The sequence below is a fragment of the Sarcophilus harrisii genome, chromosome 4, assembly GCF_902635505.1.
Source record: "Sarcophilus harrisii chromosome 4, mSarHar1.11, whole genome shotgun sequence".
Taxonomy (NCBI): domain Eukaryota; kingdom Metazoa; phylum Chordata; class Mammalia; order Dasyuromorphia; family Dasyuridae; genus Sarcophilus; species Sarcophilus harrisii.
This window is the reverse complement of record NC_045429.1, coordinates 64,585,058-64,606,136: the sequence shown is the minus strand read 5'-3', so window position 1 is coordinate 64,606,136 and position 21,079 is coordinate 64,585,058. Positions and strand designations below refer to the sequence as shown.

General features: G+C 38.1%; 1 protein-coding gene and 1 long non-coding RNA gene across 2 annotated transcripts in view; one reads left to right on the top strand and one right to left on the bottom strand.

The window, feature by feature from the left end:
- The window catches only part of PAPPA2 (pappalysin 2), a 363,317-nt gene that overhangs the window by 9,047 nt on the left and 333,191 nt on the right, over positions 1 to 21,079 (bottom strand). The window lies entirely within an intron of this gene.
- LOC116419069 lies at positions 14,273 to 14,726 on the top strand. Its single transcript, XR_004229295.1, has 2 exons — positions 14,273 to 14,429; positions 14,603 to 14,726. It is a non-coding gene; the product is annotated as an uncharacterized LOC116419069 (long non-coding RNA).

Here is a 21,079-nt window from a genome sequence, read left to right as displayed (position 1 = left end):
AGGATGAATTCTCATGTGGAAATCATTAAGCATGGTCCGCCTGGAAGAAAGGAACATGGCTAGGTGACCTCCTAGGTCCTTTCCAACTCCATAATCCTATATGACTAAAATGATTTACAGACTACTTTTGTGGCTCTGTGAAGTCTTCTAGGAAGGGATAGGGAGGGAAGAAGAAAGAGAAATGGGGAAATCATTGGAAAGACCAGGATTTAATTTTACTCTATACCTATTAGAATTAATTGCTCCTCCCCCAACCTTCCAAAACCAACCACTCCACCCTAAACAAACAGAGTTGCCTATGGCAACATGTACTGGGGAAACTTGACTGCTTGTATCCAAAGTTACAATGGAAAAAAAAATAGGAGGGGGAAAATGACTAATTGATCCAAAATCTTGAAAGCCTCTGAAGCCTGGATGAAGTCTAGGGGGTTTTGTCTCAACAACTGAATGGTATCAGGCACGGGATATGGGATATAACATGTGTTGGAATTGCCCTAAATGAATTTAGGCATTTTTCCCCAAAAAAAAGCTTTCTCACTCTGACGGGGCAAAGTTTTCCCCCCCTCACCTTGAAAACATATTCATTTCACCACCTAGTCTTTTATATCTAGAGTAAGGAACATCTTTTTATCTGGTATCAATCAGAAAATTCATCATCTGGATAACTGAAGCTTGTTTCTTCAAGGCTAAAACTTTACTTTTAATCATTTTGGTAGATGTCTATTTTTAGAAATGTACATATTCTTGTGCTCTAAATTAGAATTTAGGGAATATACTTTCACTTTTTCAATGATAGAGAATCCTAACTTAGAGCATCAATGTCAATATAGTCTTAGAGAGATTTAGGAAAATAATATTGAATTTGGAATAAGAAAACCAAACTTCAAATCCTGATTCTGCCACCTCTTTACCATCTCTGCAGTGATTCTAACAAATCCCTTGATTTCTCTGGTTCTGGTACTGTAAAACAGTCTTTTCTAGTTGTAAAGCTGTGATTCTATGATCTTAAAACAAGGAAGGATGGAGGCTCAGACCTAGCTAATGAGCCCAGTACTGATGAGTATGTACAGAAGGGTTGACTGGTACAGCAGCACACCAAAGTGGTCTTTGGAATATACATTTTCTATATCTGGTGGTGAAAAGAAACCCATTTAATTTGTTATAGAGCTGAGGCTATAGTACCTTCAAAAGCCAAAGTAGATCTTTTGGTCTGGCTCTTTTTGATTGACTGGTATTGAATAAGAACAAGATGCTGTGGGTGTCCAGGTAGGGGCTATCATGAAGCTGAGAACATATATTCTGTTATTGATATGTCTATTTCTATTTTTTTTTCTTTCCTTGTTTTTAAGAGCAGGAGCATTGCTTCAAAATAGCAAAGCCCATCTTGTGACCCTCATAAGGTTAGAATAACAAGTCATCAGAAGTCCAGGATCAGGAGTGCATGATGGGATTTGTCTATAGCCAGGTGGTAAGAAGTTAAGTATTTGACGAACTACTTGACCCAGCCAGGGGTGGTTGAGATGGGACTTAAACAGCAGCTGGGCCATCTTTAGTGGGACAAATGTTATTTAGAAAGTACTTGACAATCCCCAGGGGTTGAGGTGATTTAGGGGAGAGTATTTCCTTCAGTGTTAGGGGAAATGCTTATGCTTCCCTTCTTGCCATATTGTCACAGTAAATTCCAATTGAAGTTAATCAATTAAAAGTCATTGAGATAAATAATTAGTGCATAAAAGTAGGGGAGGAGAACATGCTGGAATGGGTGTCCCAAATAATAACTAGAGAACTATCACTTCAGCTCACCTAAAACCTGAAGAGGAAATGTAGCCAGTGTAACATTGTGAAGTCATGTGCACTTTATTTTTTAGGTTGGAGAAAGGTTCGGGAAGTATAAGGCCAGAATCTCCCTGCACTAATGAAGCCTTCAGGATTTGCTTTTTGCCCTCATGCTGAATGGCCCCAAACTTCTTTGCCTTTACAATTGCTGTTTGTTTGTTTGTTTGTTTGAATTATTGTATTTTGTTTTTTTCCCCTCATTGACAGACTATCAGCTATGATTTTTTGCTGCTGAGAGTATGACTGTGTGTAGCAGTCTCCCCACCCTTCCAATTTATTGCTTCTATTAGGCTGTGGGTGGGAAATGAGATAAAAGCATTTCTCAGAAATATGTCTAAAAAAGGAGTAGATAGAGGCTGGAGTGAGGACCTGGGAGGAGCTCTCCTATGAGGAAAGTACATGAGCCATGCTGTATGACATCTGTTTTGGCTGCACAAAGGACTGTTTTTCTCCCCCTCTCCTTGACCTTCTGCTTCTGAGCTGTGTTCCCAACAGTTAAGGTTCTGAGTAAGTGACCTCCTGATAAGTGAGTGATTCTTATGCTAATCATACAGGTACATAGTAAAATGGTGCATAATATAGCATAACATTGGTCTATATTCCTAGGATCCAGAGGCTGGGATAGTCACCGTCTCTGAGTATATGGTCCCATGACAAAAGTGCCTTTTCAAGGGGGTATGCTGAAAGCATGGCAAACAAGTTACTGATGTGCCTGGACACTGGGCAGTGTAAGCTTGCAACGTGGCGTTGGGCACCCCACCATCTGTGCTCATAATACTCTCTACGGCACCCCAGAAGAGAGAGTTTATAGTGATAGAAATCATGTGTCTAAAAGAAAAGCCCAGATGCTTTCTCTGGGTACATAAAAGGGAAGAAAAAAATTTTTTACTATGGGTAGAGAAATGAGTTACTATGGCCTGGTCTATCATAAAAATAAAGCCCTCTGAGGGGGACTAAAACATGATGACTGAATAAATGAATTATTGAAAATGTCCAATTTCTTATCAACTTCAAATAGATTTCCTTCTAAGTTTAAGGACAAAGCATATGAGTTCTATGATACTTTTTCTTTTTCCGAGAAAGATAAGGCTGAAGCAGACAATGAGACAGAGACAGAGACCGAGAGAGACAGAGAGACAGAGACAGAGACAGACTGAGACTGAGATTGACAGGTTAAGAGATATATGGAGTTTAAGATGTCTTTGAGTTATCTGGCTCAAAATATCCAATAAGTAGCTGCTGATAGGAGACTGACACTAGGGAGAGAGAAGGTTGACTCTCAATATGTGGGAATAATCTTCATAGAGATGACAATCAAACAAAAGCTGATGAGACCATCAAGCAATATAATACATACTGAAAAGAAAAGCCCCAGGAAAGAAAAGCCTTGGGGTGGATTTGTATAGGATGTAGCATGAATGGAGATATTGTACTAGACATTGAAAAGGAGCAATCAGATAAGAAAAAGAGAAAGAACAAGGAGAGAGAGAAGATAGACAGATTTAGAGACAGAGACAGAAGGACAGAGAGACAGAGAAAGAGCACCCCAAACCTCAATCTGAAAATTCCTAGAATTTTCATTGGATATATGTAGATGGGTCTCATCCTCCCCTTCCCATACAAGACACATTCTCTCCCCTTTCTTCTATCTTCCTTGATTATGTTTCATGGGGTAGTCACAGATGCATAGTAGGGAACTTCTATAACCAAGATGACTAATTCTCTTAAGATAAAGGACATGATGGGACTCTGCTTCTCTTATTTCAAAGTGTTAGAGGCCTGGAGAAGGTGTTAATCTAATCAAAAAGTTGATTCATGACTAATGCTTGATTACTGTTTTGTTCTGCCTTCCCTAAGTCACCTCCCAACAAAACCTCACAGTCAGTCCATCCTTTGGATGACTAATCACAATCACATCTGTTTCTTTGTATTGTTTAGGCTGCATCTGTCTGGCCAAATAGAAGCTTTTTTTTTTTTTTTCCAAAGCAGCTGTGGTGCAGGCACCCAGTGAAGTTTTTAACAGCTGGGGGGGAGGGGGGGAGAGGAGTGTGTAAAAATATAAATACATATCTCTACATATATCCACATGTATACACATGCATCCATTCTGCTTCCCTGCTCAATGATCTTTGACCCACTTGTTATTTTCCTAACCCCATGTGTTGGAAGAATTCACTCGCTTTTATCAGTCCGTTGCTTGAGCCCTCTTGTGACCCTCTTTGGAATGCAAAATCCAGACTCTTCATAGAACTTCAACTGGAAAGGAAATTTGGAATTATCTAGTCCAATCTCTCCACTCAGTTGCCTTGCACTCCTTAATGACTGAGTTCTTGCTTCCTTTCAAACTATCCTGAAATTATGAGATGGGGGCCCTGAGACCAATACAGCCCACTCATTTACAAATAAGAAAACTGAGGCCCCCCCCCGAAGTTGAAATAGATTTGCTCAGATTCACCCAGGAGGATTCACAGCAAAGGTAGTATTTGAACTCAGGTCTTTCAATTCCTGATCTATTGTCTTATACTTCATAACACAGTACTGCCATTAACTGACTCATCTACCACACTTAATTTAGATAGCAGGATGCATATTCCTTAGGTGTGCATGTAAGGAAGCTTTCAGCTCTGGTCCTGGAATACTGAAATCAATCAAATGATGAAAAAGGAGCAAGACTCAAGTGTAAAGGGGTACAAAGCCATTCCCTTCTTCATTTTATTTTTTAGTACCTCAGGAATGGACTAAAGATCAAATCTGAAAAAAACCCAATGAAGGTCAAAGGGCTTAGTATTTAGTTTGACCCTTTGATTGTCCCTCGAGGTTTAAACATGGAGAAGATAACCTTGGTTATCTGGTTAATCGAGGCCCCAGCCACAGCTGTGCGTGTGTGAAAGCAGAGAACAGCTGTTTTTAGGCAGAGGGAGCCTGAAGCCAGGTGGCTGAGTTGGTCCTGTATCTCATTCCCATCATCAGAGGAAAAATGAGAAAGAGAATCAGCCTACTTCTCTGCGTTTGGACCTTGGAGCTCAGAGGAATACGCGTATACATGGGGATAGCCTGCCCTGGCTTGGTTGACTTCTCCACATGAGATGTTGTGGGTTTGGGGAAAATCCTCCTAGAGATGATATGTGACCACACGTATCCTTTGTTGAACTGGCACTTCTGCTACCAGTGGCTAAGGGACATCCCCTACAAAACTGGAGGTAGGAGCTGAGATGTTCCACTGAACCTCTCTCTTTAATCCTTAACTCACCATTCAGTATTGATAAAAGGTATTTGTTTAGCCTCTACTGATGAATTGAGCTACATTGTTAAACAGTATATTCAGTGCTCTGAGTATTTTAGGGTTTAGTCAAGGTATTTATTCCACAAGACTTTAATCCAAATCCTGTCCTTCACAACTCCATTACTGGCCAGAAATGTATGTGGTCTCTGAAGCTGAAATATAAAAGCTAGATGTTATTATTAGATCTTTCAACAATCCCAAATTGCTCCCAGACAGAAAGGTCTATCTCCTTGATGCTAATATTATCCTGAAGTGGCTGTCAATATAGAAAGCACTTCCAACCTTGCTAATATTATCCTGAAGTGGCTGTCAATATAGAAAGCACTTCCAACCTTGGAGGAAGCAAAATCACCAGTAATTCTAAAGGACTGTGGACAACTTTACAAATTGGTGGGGAGGGGACACATGCTAAATTGCTGTTTTACCAATGATGACTTACACATATGAATTTGAATGAAGCTTTAAGTGTGTGAAGGAAGGAAGGGAGGGAAGAAGGAAGGGAAGGAGGAAGGGAGGGAGGAAGGAAAGGCAGGAAGGCAGGAAGGCAGAAAGAAAGGCAGGAAGGGAGGCAGGAAGGGAGGGAAGGAAGGAAGGAAGGAAGGAAGGAAGGAAGGAAGGAAGGAAGGAAGGAAGGGAGGGAGGGAGGAAGGGAGGGAGGAAGGGAGGGAAGGAGGAAAGGAAGGGAGGGAGGGAGGGAGGAAGAAAAGAAGGAAGGAAGGAAGGAAGGAAGGAAGGAAGGAAGGAAGGAAGGAAGGAAGGAAGGAAGGAAGGAAGGAAGGAAGAGAGGGAGGGAAGAAGAAAAAGAAAAAGACAGAGAGAAAGTGAGAAAGAAAGACAGACAGAAAGACAGAAAGGTCCTTATTTGATTGGACCTTCACAATAAGAAAGCTGCTCCCACCCTTAAAGCTCTACTATCCTTAAAAAGAACTAGAGGTTCATGGATCCAGGGCTGGTAGGAACCTGAGACCATTTAATCCAGTCCCCTCATTTTTCAGATCAGAAAACAAAGAGATGGGAAGCTTTTTCTCAGTAAAAAGCTTTGTAAGTAGGATTTTAATGCAGGTCTTCTGAGGAGAAGAGATAAAAGACAACTTGGGAAAGAATTGGGTTTCCTAAAATTGAAAGTCAGCAACACTGAGGTTACCCAAGACTTTCTCAACCCACTTGGATCTTTTTATACTGAAAAGATATAATGCTTTCTCTTGCTTTCCTTCAAGAAAATTTAAGTTTATCTAGGAAGAAGTGGAATAAATGGAAAAGAATAAAGATCAAATTTCTTTTATTCTTCCAAACTTCTTATAGTTTAGAATACCCCCAAAGTTAAAATGACCAAGGTCCTTTCCTACCCAAGGTAAGTAATCAATTTAAGTTTTAAAAGCCCAAAATGTACTTTACCATCAAAGAACAACCTTTTAAACACTGTATACACAAATGAATGAGGGTGGACAGAAGTTATTTTTTAACAGGAAGTCAAATGGAGCCTTTTACCAGTATAACCCTAGCAGGTCCTTCATCACCCACTCTAGCCAGCTCGCTGACACTCACTTGTACCTTATCCTTTGCCTTCCCCCCCCACACACACACCTATATTCATTAGAAGGTTTTAGAGTTCAAAAATAAGATAAGAGCCATGAGCACTGATGTCAGAGCAGCTTAAACTTAATGCTGAAGTTGACAGTTCTCTGTAACATTGTAACTGTAACATTGGGATGTAAACACTCTCCCCAGTGCTTTGGAGGCAAGGGGGAATGGCTCATCTCCCCTCAAGGATTGCTGGAAATTCAAATTTTAGTCATTTCCTTGTATCAAGATATGAAATGTCAGTGAAGACAAGAAGGAAAATAAGCAGGACATGCATAGGATGGTTTCTGAGGAAAGGGAGAGTGGGGAGTAGAAAAGATGAATGAATTCATGGATACACCATAAGAAAATTACAAGCAAGTCTGCTGGTTGGAAAGAGCACTGGTTCAGTGAATCTGGACACATGAACTTAAATATCATGCTGTGAAGAAGAGAGTTATAGTACAGTGGGAAGAAATCTGAATTGGACATCAGAGTATCTGGCTGAATTATTTACTATTTCTGTGTAACTTTGGGCAAGTCATTTTATTCATCCTGATTTCTAGTGTCCACATCAATAAAATGAAAGCGTTATATTGGATGAACTCAAATACCCCTATAGCTCTGGAGCATAGCCCAACAGAATGTGTCCCTTTGCAGAGAGAGTGTGAGCCTCAGTCTAAAATCTCAGAACCCTGCCGATGATGACTATCAGAAACATTTTAGGAATTCTTTTCGTACAGATATAAAAAGCAAACATGTACTTTTCCAAGGGCAGAGGAAAACAATCCTGACTATTATCTTTTTGTGTATCTTTACAAAAGTCCTAAAGTCAATTCTTAGGATTTAAGGATCAAGTAGTGTACCAGCAAGGATCAATTCATCCTGATGGACAATGTGGAGATTCCAGCAGCTGGAATATCAATATAGTATGTATATGTATATGTGTGTGTATATGAATATATGTGATGTGAAAACAAAAGTGCTAGAAGTGATAATATGAAATAGATTTATGAGTTGATTTAGGAGAGCATAATGGTTCGTGACATAGAACAACCACAATATAGACATCCATTACAAGTACAAAGGTTTGACATTTGTGTATGTGAAATAGCTCGTGTGCTCAAATAAATACAATTAGGCAAGACAGAGGCACACTGACTGAGCAATTTGCATTGGGAAGATACCACTTTTAAGGGCTCAGAAGAGATGGAAGAGTGACCATACAGGATCTAGGGAGTGAGGGAAGGAACTAGGAAGGAGTTTGGTTATCTAAAAATATGCTAATCAATATTGGATGGATATATCAACAATAGACTCCGGCATTTTCTAGCTGTGTGATCCTGGGCAAGTCACTTAACTACAATTGCCTCAGCAAAACTAAAACAAAAAATAGACTCCAGCTTCACATCATTCTGCAAATAGGACACTCTGGGAAAAGTATATTGATTATAGGAACAGGATGGGTTTGTTTTAGCAATTCCTGAGAGTCAGTTGGTTTAGAATTCACAAGGTGGTTTACAATTCCCATCATATGTGTATATGTGTATGTGTATATATATATATATATATACATATATGTATATATACATATGCATACAAAACACACACACATTCACACATACATGAGATGTGTCCAACTATTTTACTTGACCATATTTTTTTTTGTTACAAATTATTTGCTTTTTTAAATGGGGAGGGGAAGGGGTTTGAGAAGTAATGGGATTCTAGCAAAAATGAAAAGATAATTGAAACATTTTTTAAAATGTACAAGAAAGAACACAGGGAGACAGATAAGCAGGGCACATTTGAAATGAATGTGTTAAATCTAACAAATTCTTCTTAAAATGCAAGTTTTCTAAATAAAGATTTAGGGTTTCCTATACCCTTCTTTTTACTTTCTCTGTTATATAGGAATGTTCACATTTGTTGATGATTATAAAATTTAGAATAATTAAAAAAAAACATTTTTAAGAAATTAAGTCTTGGAGTTAAGGAAGCTGGATGCAGAAAAGTCAGAATTGAAAGTTCCAAAGTATGCATGCTGAATTCTAAGGAACTTTAGAGCCATAAAATTCAATCTCAGTCACTTTGCAGATGGACAAACTGAAGCCCAGGGAGGTAAAGTGCTTGCCATCAGATAAGACATGTTATCTGATTGGGGATTTGGATTCTCTGAGTCCTTTACCCTACAACATGCTGCCTTCTAGAAACAAGGCAATAAGTGCTTTGCATAAGGCTGGAAGGGGAAACAAAAACAAAAAAAAAAACAGTGTACGGGGAATAATTTGGAGTATCTTAATATCTGACACATTCCAAACCATTACAGACACCTTCCTCCAACATAGTCACAGAAGAAAACAGGAAGATGAAGAGACTCATTGTGACTTGTATTTCAGCCAAAAATAACCTTTCAACAGTCCCTTTCATTTTGTTCCTAATAAAGATTGATGGTAACCCATGGATTCTCCCACTCATCCACACATCTAAGCAGCTGACTTTCTAATATCTAGTACAGAAACTGAAGCGGAAAATATCAATAGTCCACCCGTGTTAGCCTGTCCAAGGACAAAGATAAAGTGCACACTCTCCTGGCTGCGTAGGGTTTATTGATAACATGTTAAAATTGGCAACCCTCTGCTGGGAGTAGTCATGTTGGCGAGGTGTGCAGTAGCTGGAATATCTATATTCAAATTCCATGCCCAAGTTTTTATTTCATGGTTTTTTGTTCACATTAAGATCTCCCATTCTATCTCAGGCCACCTCCGGTTATCCTGATCTATATCTTGCCACTGGATCCAGATGGCCCTGGCGGAGAAAGTGAGGCTGGTTATTTTACACAAAATTCCCTCATTTAAATCCAAGTCACATGCATGTCATTGCATCACCTTCCTAATATCATGATTTTCTTCAAGAACAAAGGACAAACAGCAATAAAGTTATATAAAGTGCTTTGGATTTGAATGCTGGAAGACACCAGTTTCAAATTCTGTTGACTCTTACTAAATAGCTACAGAAAAGCCCCATTACCCCTCAAGTGCTCACCCTAGCCCAAGTCCTGGTCAAATTTCTAAGACTTTAAGTTGACTATATGTTGTGTTCAGCAATGATGGAGGGAGCTTATACATTGAATATTCCCTTAAGAACAAAAATCACACATTCTAGGAACACTGACATTCACTTACCAAACCCTAACTTGTAAAAGCTCATGAGTAAAATCTTGACAAAAATCTGAACAAAATAATTGGAAGGATATAAAATCCTAAAGATCCAAACATAGAAGACCTGCCACTTCACAGGTGACCACCTTCTAGGAAAAAGGGTTCCCCAATGACATAGATCCAGCCAGCCTTTCCTTGGACACTTCTCAAACAGTATCCATACTGAGAGAATTTGGGAAGAGTGTCATAGGTAGTTAATAATAATAATGACAGCACTAACAACAACCACTGACATTTCTATAGCATTTTAAAGTTTGTAAAAAAAAAAAAAAAAAAACAACAAGCACTTATACTCTTAATCTCATCATCTTCATAGGTAACATTTATATAATATCTACTGTGCTAAAGATTCACAAATATCTTATTTGATCCCCACAAGAATCTAACAAGTAAGTACTATTATTATTCTCATTTTACAGATAAGAAAACTGAGGTAAACAGTGCTTCTGTGACTTTCCTAGGATCACATAGCTGGTAATTGTTTAAACTGTTTTCTTGATCCAGGCTCAGTGTTTTATTCACTGCACCATTTACTGACCCTCTGAGCTTCATCAAACCAAACTAAAATAAGCAAAAGCCTTATGAAGTACTAGAGATACTAAATTTCTCCATTTGGCAGATAAGGAAACTGAGTTTTGGAGGTTAAATTACTTGATCAAGGTCAATCAGGTGTGTCAGGAATCAGTATTAGAACACAGGTCATTACAACAAAATGTGCCATTCATAATCTATGCTACACTTTCATAATCATGCCTGGATGCTACCTATCTCAAAGAATGGCTAGGAAGAAAATGCTTTTTAAGATCTTAAAGCACTAAATGTTTTTGGCCTGCGATTCAGTGATTCTCCATAATTTGGGAGTCATTAAAACCTCCTGTTTGATTCCAGGATGGCACCTCCATTCTAAAAGTGCCATATGGCAGCAGTTTTTACCATATTATCTGGGGATCATCAGGAGTTCCCCTAGGCTCTCTGGGTGGTCTGTGAGCTACACATTTGTAGCACTGATGTCTATGATGTGACAATGATTATACTTTTGTTTCTGACACGAATTAATAATTCACATATGATAATACCTCATTAGTGTCATTCAAAGCAATGTCGTTTTTCTCATTAATTCTAGTGAGAATTTTAAAGTGAAGTAGCTGGACTGAAGAATTTTTATGGAATGCACATTATATATATATATATATATATATATATATATATACATATATATGCATGCATATGTATGTGTATATTTTTTGTTTAACTGAAACTTTCAATGAGGACATTCCCTCCACCAATACAGATTGGTCCCTACTTTGCAACTTATGAGCAAGTTTCTTCATTTGTTGAGAAGAAGTTACATGATTTGTCTTGAGTTAAACAACCAGTATGTGTCAGAGTTATTATTTGGATGCAGGTCTTCCTGATTCCGAGTCTGAAACTCCATTCACTAGACCATGCTGCCTTCAGATACCCATAGGACAGATTCAATTTGAAAATTAACATTGGTCCCCCATTACCACTGGGGAAATAATCGGCACTTGATCCACACAAGTGATCCACACATCTGACATATCCTGTGGGCATGATTATGGTGTGCCTGTGGCTTTCTTTCCAATCTAGACCCATTCTACCCTCCTCAAACAACCTGAGAATTGTTTTTCATATTGCAAGCATTGATTCTAAGCTCAGTGTAGTCTGCTGACCAATATAGCACACTGAAACCCTAACTTTGAACCAGAGTTTTGTGCTACATACAGTACGTGTTCTCCTGCTCTCTAGTTGTATTATCCCCTGAACTACCCTGCTCCCTTCCTCCAATGAATTTTCTCAACTTACAGTTTAATCCATGAAACTCTAGCTATAATTTTAAATTTTAGCTAAGAAAATTTCTGGCCACCTTTTAAGAAAATTGTATATATTTTAGTGTGTTCTGAACAGTTGTGATGCATTCTTGCTCCTTCAGATCACTTTTAAGATCTCACAGCCTGAATGATGAGCTCCCTCCCAACTCCAAAAGACACTCAACAATCAGACCACAACAAAAAGACCACTCTTAAAGACAATCCTTTGTTGTCCATTCATTTCAGTCATGTTCATTCATGACTGACTCTTTCAAATGCTGCATGGAGTTTTCTTGGCTAAGATTCTAGAGGGTTTGCTATTTCCTTTTCCAACTCATTTGACAGATGAGGAAACTGGGGTAAATGGAGTTAAGTGACTTGCCCAGTGGCCACAGTTAGCAAGTGTCTGACACAAGGTTTGAATTCAGCAAGATGAGTCTTTCTGGCTCCAGGTCTGACACCTAGCTCTTAATACATTTTTACAGCATGAGCACCTAGTTACCAAAGAGCACTAGTACCTGGATCTGGGATTAAAGTGTGGCCTGAGTAAGCTCTATCCTACCAGATCACCTGCTGAAATGTGAGCTACCTGATAATGCAAGTAGGTGATCTTGAAACTGTAGAATATACAATTAGTAAGGGAAGATATTATTTTCTCTTCTTATCTCCTATGTCTTATGTAATACCTGGCACATGATAAGTGCTTAATAAATCTGTATTGAATTGAAAGTTCACTGCTTTCCTTAGCTGTAGTATTGAAATAAAAATGATTACATGCTATTACACAACTCTTGGACAAGAGAAGACCATTTGAAGACTGAGGTCTTGTAAATCTGGAGAAGAAAAGGTCGAAAGGTCAGGCAGGACAGACATAATAGATGCTTGAATGACCTTGAAAGCATGTCTTGTGGAAAAGGTGTGGAGCTAACTTAGTTTTGTCCCAGAGGGCAGAATTGGGAACCAGAGTCTAAAAGAACATGAGCACTCTCAGAAGAGGGACTAGGCCATTTTTGAAACTTTGTATTCTCATCACCTAGAGCAGTATCTTGCAAATGTTATTGTTCAGTTATTTTAGTCATTCTAATTCTTTGTTAATGTTTAATTCTTCGCAATGATATTTCCTTCTACTATTCATTTTTACAGATAAGAAAACTGAGGCAAAAAAGGTTAGATGACTTGCTCAGGGTCATAGAGTTGTTAAGTATCTGAGACCATATTTGAACTCAAATCTTTCTGACTGCAGATCCAACACACTATTCATTGTACCACCTAAATAGTGAGTTCTTAATAAGGATTTTTTTAAATTTGAAATTGTAGAGAGGCAGGTTTTGAATAGAAAATTTTACTAACAATTGGCAATTGGAAGGACTGAGATTTCTCAAATGTGGCAGGCTTTGGAGTAGATGATGAATGGCCACTTTATGGAGGGGATTGTAGAGATCCTTCATATTTAGGTATATATTGGAGCAGATGACCTCCAATAACCTCTCAATCCTGATATTCTGGGATCCTAGGATCTATGATTGATCCATGCAAGAACCTCCAGGTACAAAGAATTATACTCCATTAAGAGACAGAACTTTTTGGGCATAGACTTGTCTATCTTTGATGCAAGAATGAAGGAGAATCAGCTTGGTCTTGGTGGATAAAAAAGGTTAGGAGAAGAAAGAGAAAAAAAGAGGAGGAGGAAAAGCAAGAGGAAAAGTGAAGGAGGAAGATGGGGAGAAGAATGAGGAAGAGGAAGAAGAAGAGGAGATGAAGAGGAGAAAAGGGAAGAGGAGGAATAAGAAGAACAGGAGGGGAAAAAGGAGAAGAAGGAGGAAGAGGAGGAAAGGCAAGAGAGGAAAGAAAGGAGGAAGAACAGAAAGAGAAGGAAGAGAAGGAGGAAGAAGAGGAAGAAAAGGAGGAAGAGGAGGAAGAAAGGAGAAAAAAGAGGAAGGGAAGGAAGAGAGGGAAGATAGAAGGAGGAAGAAGAGGAAGAAAGAGGAGGAAGAAGAGAATGAGAACGATAAGAAGACAGAGGAGGGGGGAGAAAAGGAAGAAGAGAGCTAACATTGGAGAAGGCGGGGCAAAAATAGAAATTTGTTGACCATCTCCAAGCATGGCCCCTGGCAAAATCATGAAGTTAACTAAAATTGTTGCAGGACTCTCCCTTGAAGGTGAAATAGTCTAGTAGAGGGAAAAAATTATTCATTTAATTTCCCTATAACTCAGTTTTTTTTAATCTCTCTAGTGAGGAGCTTGAAATAGATGGGCCCAGAGAATGCTTTCAGATCAAAATTTAAGATCCCACAAGTCTTTGTTTTTCAGCTATCTTATCCCAAATGATAGCTGATAGTGGCTTACATCTCTCCTAGGGATTTAGTTGAGAAGGCTTCTGGGAACAAAGAAATGCTCCACTCATAGTGAATCATAGGGCACCCTAAGAAAGTGAGGGGATTGTTTGGAGTCAGCGGAACTTTTCTGATGCTCTTCTAATTGCATTCATGATGTCACAAAGAAGTGGCTTTCTGAGCCTTCTTGACCCTCTGTTGGCTACTGTGCTGGAGGCCCACATCTGACAAGGCTTCTAAGCCATGACACCTTTTGCCCAACTGTTACCAGATAGAAGGTGAATGAGATGAAAAAAGAGACTGTGTACTTCATATTAGATTAATGGAATTGAGGTGAATTAAGCCCAGGAAAGGAAGAAGGCAGGTATTTTGCTCCTATTTTATTCTTCCTATTATTTCTTTCCATCTTCTTCTGAGTCTTTTGGTTTTATTTCAGTTTACAGGAGAGCAAGTTAAGCCAGAAATGGTGGTGGTAATGTTACATCTAAGCCCTCAACACATGTGTCCCATCCCTCTTTCCCCTTTCCCCCCCCACAGGCCAGGCAACTCAACCGGCATTTCTTGGCTCTTCCTGCCTGCCTGTGGAAGATGACTGGGAATGCAGACTGTGGGAGGAAATGACAATGTTCATTGTTTGGATTAAATATTTTTCTTGGCCTTCCTACTGTTTGCTGAGTGTCTTATTTTTTCCCCTTCTCTCATTCTCTCATTCCTTTCCTCCCTTGGCAGTCAGAAACCCTACTTAGTGCAGATAGAGTGGGCAAGGAGTATGCTGCCTCCAAACAATTTCTAGCCCTTCCCTTCAATGCCCCTTAATGAATAAAAACATAAAGGAAATGATGAAGAGAAAGAATGTTGGATCTATAGTCAGAGGTTCTGGATGCAAATTCACTTTCTGCCTTTCACTAGCTGTGTGACGTTGAACAAATCATCTCCCCTTTCTCAGCCTCAGTTTCCCCTTTGATAAAATGAAGAAGAAATTTAAAAGCCTGTTCACTCTTTTGTGGAAAATATTTAATTCTCTGACACATATACTTTGGGGGTTATTTGTTGGGGTCTTTCAAAGGTTGCAGGGAGGTACAATTTTCCAATATTCTCATTAAAACATAAGCTCCCTGAAGGCAGGGATATTTTGCCTTTCTTTGTATAGCCAGTGTTTATCATGGGGCCTAAAACATAATAATTGCTTAATAAATATTTGCTGTGACTGACTGGTCGCATCTTTAAAATGAGGTGATTGAATTAAGTAAATTCAGAGATTACTTTTGGTTAAAATCTAGCATTCTATGCCCAAAAAAACTGGATATTTGGAGGGTATTATTCTTTTATGACATATATCCACATTCCTCAAGATGGTTTTGACTCTGAAACTATATATGAAGATGAGGTGCTGAAGAATGAAAAATGAGAATCCCATCTATGAAATCTAATGCTAATAGATCATCTTGCTAATTAATATCTACTGCAAACAACATAATGATCCTCTAAAAGGATATGGAACAGAAAAATCATGGATCCTGCCCTTTAGAGTCACAATCTATTGGCGACATGAGACATAGACACACGAACATTGGAAATTTAAATAACAGTCCAAGATGGCAACTCAGTGGCTTAATGGATAGAGGATGAAACTTAGTATCAGGAAGGGTTGATTTTTAAATTCTATTTCAGATATTTATTATCTGTGTGATGCTGAGAAAAATCACAACTTCTCTTAGTCAACAATTTCTTTATTTGTAAAATAGAGGTGAACACATATAACCTATATCCAGTTGTTTGCCATCTTGGAGAGGAGGGATGGGAGGAAGAAAAAATGAAATTCAAAATCTTATAAAAATGAATGTTGAAAACTATTTTTACATGTAATCAGAAAAAATACTATTTACCAAAATATATAGATGAGTGAATAAATAAACAAATGAATGAATGAACAAATTAATAAATAAATAAATTAATGGGGGTGAAAGACTACCAAGGCTGTTATGAGGATCAAATAATATCTTTAAAGCAATTTGAAAACTTGAAATATCATGTAAATACTAGCTATCATTATTATTATCACTATGTATTATTATTGTTGTTGTTGTTGCAATTCCAGATAATAGAAGAGATTATTTTGTTGTTGTTGTTGTTGTTGTTGTTGTTGTTGTTGTTGTTGTTGTTTTTAGAGTTGAAAGGAGCATTTCCTGTCTCCCAATTCAAACTACTGCCTAGTGCAGGAATTCTTTTCCTACTATCTCTCAGAGATATTCATATGATATGATTGAATACTCCCCTTAGGGATGTGAAATTCAATGCCAGATGAGGCTATGAACTGTTTAGAATAATATTAAATGTTAATAAGATCTTCCTTATTTTTGACACAAATGGATGATCTAAGTAATAAGTGCTAGAATTTCTAGGGTGAGAGAAATGGCTTTAAATTTTCAAGGAAGAATTTATATAAGATTGTTAAGATTTATGCTGCCTTGAAAAATAGAATAATAATGATCATTTAAGAGAATGGAAAGAAGAGGTATGGAGGAATAAGATGGGAAGAAGATGTTATTCCTGGAAGGGAGAAAAATATGAAGAAAAGAACAAGGCCATTTTTTTAAAAAAGAGAGGGGGGGGGGAATGTTTAAGGAATGGTGACCATATCAAATGTTCTTGTAAAGGATTTGTGTAAAGAAGGAGGGTGATAAAAAATAGACTATATCCAAATTTTAGATTTAATCTTAAAAAAAAAAAAAAATACAAAAAAAAAAAAAAACAAGAGAACAGGCTGCTGAGGCAAGTTGAAGCCAGATTATAAAGGACCATGAATGCCAGAATGAAAAATCAGAACTTTATTCTGTAGGCAACGAGAAGGCATTGAAAGCTTTTGAATACTGGTAGTGATAATATGCAATTATTATTTTCAGAAAGATTGGTGAGTCATTAGTATCCATGGTGGTGTCAAGCAGAAAGTCATTGGACCAATTAAAGGCCCACTCTAGATACCCACTTACAAAATAATAATTGCCTGAACTACTATGGAAATGAAAGGAAGAGATGGATTTGGGAGCTATTTGAGAGGAATACTTAACAAGACATGGTAACTGGTTTACTCATGAAGGTAAAAGATGAATTTCTCCTTTTTTATATAAAAAATTCTAACTACATGAAAAATTTCATACTTTTCTCTAAATTGATAAGGACTAGGAACTTGAACTGTGATTTTATTGGTTTATGGAAATTCCAGATGAGGAAACTCCCTTCACCATACAGGTTGGCACTTTCTCTGAAACTTTTCATCAAGAATAGCCTTCTCAGAAGTCACCCAGATAGTATGTGTCAAGGGCAGGATTTAGCCCTCAGTTATCATAGACCAAAGGTCACCAGTTTACCCACTATGTCATGTTGCCTTTCAAAAATGTTGAAGGATGGATTCAGGTCTTCCTGACTCCAACCCAGCAGTCTGACCCCTCTGCCATGCTGCCTCTGGAGAACAAAATAATGGTCACTGAAAAATGTTTGCAATTCCTCCTAGAAAGAACCAAGACAACCCAACAAGTGAGTCATGGGCCACAGATAGTAATAATTCCAATGAAGCTAACACAATTACTTGGTTTCCTTATAAAGCAATGCCCTCACAACAATCCTGAAAACTATTTAATGTGAGCATCAAGATCTCCAATTTGCAGATGAGAAAACTAAGGCTAAAAGACATTAAATCTTAGGGTTATGACACTAGTAAATGATGATTCTAAGACCTGTGTGTCACGCTCCCTGTTTCAATCATCATGTCCTCATACTCTTAATTAAAAACTATAATCATTTTTTTTTCTCTTTACAAAGAGGTGAAAGAGTCAAGCATAGGTTCACCAACATAGTGGTTAATCTGCTATATTTCTCCCAGTATTCCCTAAATACCCTAATGTCTCAGAGAGGCTTTATCTGTCACCAAAAGAAATTCATTATTCTAAATAGGGTAACAGACACACACACACACACACACACACACACACACACACACATTTAAATTTATCAACATATGTACTTGCCCACAGCCTCCTTTCTTTTAGCTTCAGCCTAATTTTTCAGTTCTTATACCTATGAACAAGCTCCAAATTACTCAGCTATTTACTCTGATTCTCACCCTCACCTGTCATGCCAGCCTGGGCTACAAACCCTGCTGTTCTGTTCTCCATTAGTCATTCAGCACATCCCAGTTCGATTTCATCCATATGGAACCTATTCTCTGTGCAAGAGTCTTGTTGACATTCCCTTTATCTACAGGATGGCTTGTCTGTGTATCCTATCCTCTCATCTGCAGATCTGGTGCATCTGTTTCACACCATGTTCTCTGGCCTCATTTCCTTGGTCTTGGCTTCTCACTGACCAGAGAGTCTCGGTGTTCCTCCTCTTCCTCCTTAAAGCATGCACATCTCAGGGAGGTATCCTAGCAGGTGGCTCAGTACCCCCAAAGATCTGCCATGTTAGGTTTTTAGAAGACTGGTGTGACTGGTTCACATGCTTTTGATCTCCCTTCAGTCATTCCTTTGTCTTCCCTCCCCCACTTCCACTTTTTTTTTCTCCACCACACACTAAGAACACCAAACAATCATCAGCCAATTCTATCCTTGGTTTACAGAGCCAGAAAACCAAGGCATCTTCAATTAGGCTCACAGAGTGCTGCTTTTGAAAACTGCCACGTCTCTTACATCCATCGTGCATCCTCTTCTCCCAGCTTATACAGCCACCACCTAAGTTTAGATGTCATCATATCCCACCTATTTGAATATTTTTAATTTGAACTTGAATAACTATTTGAATAACCTCGTTGTTCTCCTCCCTTACAAAGTCACTCCCTACTCCAATGCACCATCTGTACAGATGTTAATTTAAATCATGGGAGCCTATCATTGCTCCCATGCTCCCATTGAAAACAATACAAGCTTTTCCACTGAGAATCAGCATTTAAGGGTAAATCTATGTCTGGTTTCTCTTTTTAGGCTATTTGCCCATGACTCTCCTCTGACCTGCTAAGTTCAAGTCAGATCAGAAATAACTGGTGAATGGATGAAAAGGTCACAAGAACTTGATGCTAAATTGTGAGATGAACATTTGTCACTCATGACTCCCTTTTGAGCTCCCAACCAATGTCTAAAAGCTTAGTCTTGGTCCATCCACCAGAGGAAACCTCATGAACTGTGAAATTCTGTATAGATGAAACACAGAAATGAGGTGACAAAGTATCTGATCGGCTTCCCTGTTTTTTTTTTTTTTTTTATGTTTTGTTCTGTTTTGTTTTTAGTGGATATGTAGCTTGTGGTACTGTACTGGCTATAGCTGGAGTCAGAAAACCTATAGTCAGAAGTAGCTCTGATGCTGTTTCCTGTGTGAACCTTCACAAATCACTTGAATAAGGGTATAAAATGATCAGGTTGGGATTAGAATGATTTTACAAGGAGATTAATCATGTGATGAGATCGAGAAAAAAGCAGCATTTTAAAATACATGAAGCTCTTTCCTCTCAAATCTGCCCATTTTCCCTATCCCTTACCCACTGGCAATTACACAGTGATATTCCTTCCAAACACTCAGTGACTTAATTCCCTTTCCTCTGATCATAATGTATCCTCAGAATATGTAGTAATCCCTAGTTGAAAGAGTTCTGGACTTGAAGTTAGGGGATGGGTTCAAATGCTGCCTTCTGTATTTCCTTGCTATGTGACTCTGGGCAAAATCCTTATTATCCCAGAACCCCACTTTCTTCAGCTGTAGAGACAATAATAACTATACTAGTTATCTTGCAGAATTTTCATGATGAAAAATGCTTTACATTTTTTTTTTTTTGCAAATATAAGTTATCATTATTGGTTCTGACTTGCACTTTTTAGCATTGCAGGTAAATTTCAGTGTAGCAATGACACTAATGGGGATTGGTGAATTCTCTGCAACTTTTAGTCTTTGAGGGCTCCCTAGGGAAGTGGGAAGTTCAATGACATGTCCATAATCAGAAAGTTACTCTGTGTTATGACAAAATTTGAGCTCAGATCTCCCTGATTCGAAGTGTGGCTCTCTATTCATTATACCAAGCTGCATTTAGTGATTATTATGGCCTGGAGAATGCATTTGCACTGGGTATAGATGAATAATAAGGCAGAATGTATTATCCTTTCCGGTGGCCTTGGCATTTTAATTGGAAACAAAGAACTCAGGACTGCTAGTATACCTCATTGGGTTTGCATGCTTTACAAAGGAAGAATGTCAAGATTTTGCTTATCAAGGAGCAGAGACAAAGAAAATGAGGGGAGATAATATGAAAAAGGAGCCTCAGTTGAAGAATGGCAGGGATATTTGAACTGAAGGAGGAAGAAAATATAACCATTATACCAACAGCTCATTTAGAACTTTTTGATTTAAAAAAATCTTTTTTGGCCCTCACAATAAACCTATGAGATAGACTGGTATTATAATCTTTATTTTATAGATAAGGAAACTGAGGTTCAGTGACATTAAGCAATTTTCCCAGGAATATATAGCTGGTATATGTTATCTGAGACAGGATTTGAAAGCAGATTTCCCTGATTCCAAGTCCAGCATTCAAGTCATGAACACTATGGGACCAGAGGATAAGAATTGCTGAATATCAGAATCTGAAAGTTAGCAAGGACTTCAAACATTAGATAGCCATACTTGAAAAAGTTGTCTCTCCATGTAAACTTATTTTGTATTTAATTTCTACTTTAATATATTTAACATGTATTGATCAACCTACCATCTAAAGGAGGGGGTGGGGGAAAGGAGGGGAAAAATTGGAACAAAAGGTTTGGCAATTGTCAATGCTGTAAAATTACCCATGCATATAACTTGTAAATAAAAAGCTATAAATAAAAAATAATTTAAAAAAGACAACTTTTTTCTGTGATATCATTGATAAAAGGCTATAATATTATTGAATCAAAGATATAAAGCTGGAATGACTTCAGTGGCCATCTAGGCTAACCTATTACTGAAAATGTTTTTCTCCATAAAACACTGAGAAGT